The sequence below is a fragment of the Rhipicephalus microplus genome, chromosome X (genome assembly GCF_043290135.1).
Source record: "Rhipicephalus microplus isolate Deutch F79 chromosome X, USDA_Rmic, whole genome shotgun sequence".
In the NCBI taxonomy this organism is placed as follows: Eukaryota; Metazoa; Arthropoda; class Arachnida; order Ixodida; family Ixodidae; genus Rhipicephalus; species Rhipicephalus microplus.
The window spans coordinates 108,041,051-108,045,724 of NC_134710.1; the positions used below are offsets into that span (position 1 = coordinate 108,041,051).

Consider the following 4,674-nt stretch of genomic DNA (forward strand, 5'->3'; position numbering starts at 1 on the left):
AATGACATAATATTTTTTAAAATAAACATCTGTTCATTTTCAAAATATTATATTGGGGAACAAAAGGCTTTTTGTGATGACGTTAGCATTAATTCTGCACCATTGACCTTTGTCGTGCTATAGATATATGTCCATTGTTCAGTCAAATTATTCGATTTAGCATAATTTAATTCGAATTTGAAACTCAAATATTCATACGCCCCTAATTGTAATGCTTGTACATGCTGGTGCCTATTGGTAGTGGTTGCATGTTGGTCTTTTCATATATTGACCGAGGCTGTTATTGCTTGGCAGTTCCAGTTCTCTTGGTACTATTGCTCGAAAGCTAAATGTGAGAGCCACTTTTCCAAAGTATTTATCGAGAAGAGCTTTACTGCACTGATTTATGTCATAGGTGTTCTCACTAGCTGCTGCATGGTGTACGAGTAGCAATCGGAGGCATCACCCTCACTGTTCAAGGTCATAAAGAGTGCATTGACGAGAAGTGAAGCTTAAGCACTTATTTATGAAGTGAGCACAAATGTGTGTTCCCATGTGTTCCCGTAGCTCCTGAAAACTTTTTTTTACATTCTACTTTCTGATACCAACAACAGCATTTCATATGCAGCCACCTCTAAAATACATCTATATATTTCAAGCAGTATTTTTTTTTTGAGTGATTTGGTTGAATATTGGGCTTGTTAGAAAATGGCACTGCAAATACACAAAGAAAAAGAAACATAGTAGACACCATGGGCAATGACTAACATTTTGTTTTTGTTGCCGTCACCGCTACATATACCTATAGGTGAAACAATAATGCAGCTATGAAAAAGGCAAAAGGTCATGTCGACATGCCTGGTTCAACCAGTGGAACAAATAAGAAAAATCAACCTTTAAAAGATTTTGCACATATATTGTAGGTAGACAAACAATAAGTTGGTTAACTGATCAACCACACCTGGCAAAAAAGAGTTTTGCATGAAAGAAATCACGAATACGTGTTGGATAAAAATTTAAACCAAATGAGGCCTCTTAGATAATCTCAGCAAGATAAAGAAGTGGAAGGCCCACTGATGCATTTGTCATCTGCTTCATGAATGTATAAGGCCTCAACAATCTCATGCTGTCTTATCTTTTCTTTTTTTCAAAAAATTTGTATGAGCAGCTTCAACGCCTGCCATGGTCGACCAATAAACCACCAGTCATAGTATGCACATTGTATGTTCCTTAGCCCTTTCATTGAAGAATCTTTTAAGATATTGTAGATTGATTTTCACCCTTTGTTCCACTGGCTGATACGGTTGCCACCTGTCCGGTTTTAAACCGGCTTGGCTGGTTTTTTAGATACCCGCAGTCATGGCTCGTTTTTTTTTCAGAGCAGTAAATAAAGTGTCATTCCAATCAAAAGTATTTTTATGCCATCAATTAGACTAGTAGCTTGGTCAACTCAATGTGCCATTTTTTTTTGGTAGATCAGGTTTATTTGACTCAAGGAAAGCAATGTTACATTAAATGACATTGCATGCCAAGGACATGACATAGCATTTATTGTTCAACACTAATTTAATCTCCTGGTAGCTCATTCCTCTCTCTCTCCCCGTTGAAGGGCCGTTTTTTTGTTTGAGAGAAGGTGGCAACCCTACTGAGTGAACCAGGCATGCTGGCATGACTTTTTTTTTTCATTACTATTTGATTGTGGCACATATCTATAGGTGGCAGCAGTAAAGACCAGTTGTTGGCCGGCACCCATGGCATCTACTGTGTTTCTTTGTCCTTGTGTCATTGCACTGATGTTTCCGCGTCTGATAAACTGCGGAAATTTTATGTAAATCTCAATACCATTCATGTTGAATAGATTCAGCATTGAGCACGCCAGTGTCAGAGAGGATGCTGCTTGTATTCTTGAACACACATATTTCATAGCGTATTGTTGTTGTTCTCAGTACCACTAGAAACACCTGCGAGAATGAGACGCGTTGGCCATGTTGTGAAGGATGCTGTATTCTTTATCGTGAAACCAACAGACAATTAAGCAAAGGAAAGCATAGGGGACATTATTGTTTTTAACTTGTGTAATAATTATTGGTTAAGTTGAAAGGAATTAAGGTAGATGAAATAGCACTTTTTCTATCCATGAGATTTTCGCTACGGCTATTGTGAATTCGGTAGCGAACTACCAAAGTCGGACAGGTACGGCGGCTTGTAGTAGGGTCATTCCAAGTGAAATGTTTCATCCCAAAATTTAACCACCAGCGATTGCGAAAAAAATTCAGCTGAAAGGTAACTACGCGAGATTGATTTTAGTGAAGTATTTTTGTTCAAAAAATTGTGTGGTCACGTGACTACCCTTCAAATGTGTCGGCGAAAAGAAAAAGTTAGGTGGGAATAAGTTATCCGTATGAAACCTTCAAACTAGGTATGGTGACACATTTGGTTTTAAAGAATTATGTTGTCACTGTTTTTTCACATGAGGGCACAACTAAAACCATATATTACTTCTACGGTTCAGATAGGTTTTGCAAAAAAGCAAGAAAACACCCGAATTCAGGTTATTTTAATAAAAACTACAGCAACCTTCCAGCCGCAAAACTTTTTTTGCTCCTTTACTAGTTGACGTAATATCTGCTAAAAATATTGTAAACGTCTATAAACAAACATTTGTTGAGAAAAATTCTTGCGGTAAAGTAAAGAAAGCTCACACCACCTGACGCGCGCCGACCCCGCCTCATTTACGCTGTTTCACTGCTCAGCTGTCGACCCCGTGGGGCTGCCTGGTGCGCAACAGCGAGGTGGTATTCCTCGGGAGCTTAGGGTGAAACTCAAGACAACACACGAAGAAGAAAATATTTATTTTCTCATGTGTGCAGGAATATTTTGGAAGGAAAAAAGTGGAAAGAGGCGGCTCAATAAGTTCCTCAAGGAAGGTCTGGAACATGAACTCGGCGGTGGGGTGGAACAATGATTGGCGTTACTTAAAAAAGCACCACGATGGTACCCACCCTAGCGATGGAGGGGCTTTACTAGGTTTACCTCACCTAGGTTACACAGGTTGTGGTAATCAGGTGAAAATATCTGAAGCGGGAAAGCACCGTGTTGCTATCAAAGAGCCCTGGCGTAGCTCATACAAGGTCAAAAAAGGTTGTCTGAAGAGAAAATTTGTTTCCAATCGGAAGAATGCCAGGGGAAAGGGCTTTCACAGGTGGATAGCTTGAATTTGGCTTTGTTGGTGCCCGGCTACTTGCATTCTCACAGAAAAAAAGATCAGTAGGTTCCACTTTTTTTTTCAACATTGTGTTTGAAAGGACCAGCCTGGAAAGTCTCTGGTCACCAATGTCTGCAGGAGAATAAAAAAAATGGTCTTCAGGGGAGTTAGGGAGGATGAAAAAGGGGAAGGTTGGTACCGCTTGGGGGGAGTGGGGTGCTACTGCCGCTTTCGCAACCCCCTGCCGACGCCCATGGTGGGGATGGTCGGGACCTTTCGTGAATGGTGAATTCCTGGTTGTTACATTCGTGGTGATAATAAAAGTAGTCACTATAAATCCACAGAACCTGATTTTAATTAAATGCAGCCATGTTTTTTTTCTTATTTTCTTTTTGTGAGAAAAAGCACATAAAAAGGGGGGGGGGGTTAGAAAGTGAGAAAGGCGTTCTTGTTGCTGGTCTTTCAAAACCATTTCTCAACCAGCTTCTAAATATATTCGTCAGATGCTGCTGGAGGGTCGACGCGAGCACGAAAATAGACAGAGACGAAGGAGGCAGAGAAAACGGGCTCACCTGTGTAATGTCCTGCATTATAAAAAAAACATGACCTTAAGCAGCAAAACATCCCTGCCGGGATTCGAACCCGGGACCTTTGGATTAGAAGTCCAACGCGCTATCCACTGCGCTACAGGGACACGGTGTGATGCAATGATTTACCAGTTTATTCATTTTTTTCTATCAGCTTGTAATTTAAGACATTACATCTTTGCAAATTCCTTCCCTGCAGCGAATGCATGCGCTCTTTGCCGACTTGAATACTGTGGGCGGCAGTCTGTGCATTTAGTTGCACCGATCATGCGGATGCAGGTCGATAATTATTTCGCCGTTTTTTATTTTGGCCTCGTACTTTACAGTCCTTCATTTCACTCGCGTTTCATACACGGCTAGCTGTATGCCGACCGCAATCGTTTGTTACCACTGAGTTTAGCTAACACACCTTCGACGCTAATCGGCGAGCGTTCGCACTAAACCGAGGAAAAAAAAGCGCTAGAATAGATAAAAAAAGGTTGGCACTGCACCTTCATTTGTAGTGTTCTATAAAATTACGCAGTAATATCTCAGCCAAGATATCAGAGCTACCACGCTAAAGTAGTATTAAAGCGCGATTAAGAGCTAGTACGCGTCTGTCTGATGGAAGCGTGAGCGCGGTGCCTGCGCAATCTGTCGATCACGTCCAGGGACGATCTGGATGAGGCTTCTGCTGCTGCTACACGGTGACCGCTTCGTTCTACCGCTTCGTTCTAGACTGCTTCGTTCTAGAATGACCGCTTCGTTCTAGATTACGAAGCGGTCATTCAGGAACGTTTGGAGTAGTTTCCGTGCTTGCATCCAGAACTCGGCTGTGCCTTCGAAGCGGCGGCCATTAGGCATAACGTTCCGAGGCATCGCGGCCTCCGGTTGGTTGGCACGCGGCCTCTGGTTGGTTGGCGC

At 41.8% G+C, this 4,674-nt stretch overlaps 1 non-coding gene across 1 annotated transcript; it reads right to left on the reverse strand.

Moving 5' to 3' along the window:
- Positions 1–3,805: 3,805 nt before the first annotated feature.
- TRNAR-UCU (transfer RNA arginine (anticodon UCU)) lies at positions 3,806–3,878 on the reverse strand. The gene has a single exon. It is a non-coding gene; the product is annotated as a tRNA-Arg (tRNA).
- Positions 3,879–4,674: the final 796 nt, after the last annotated feature.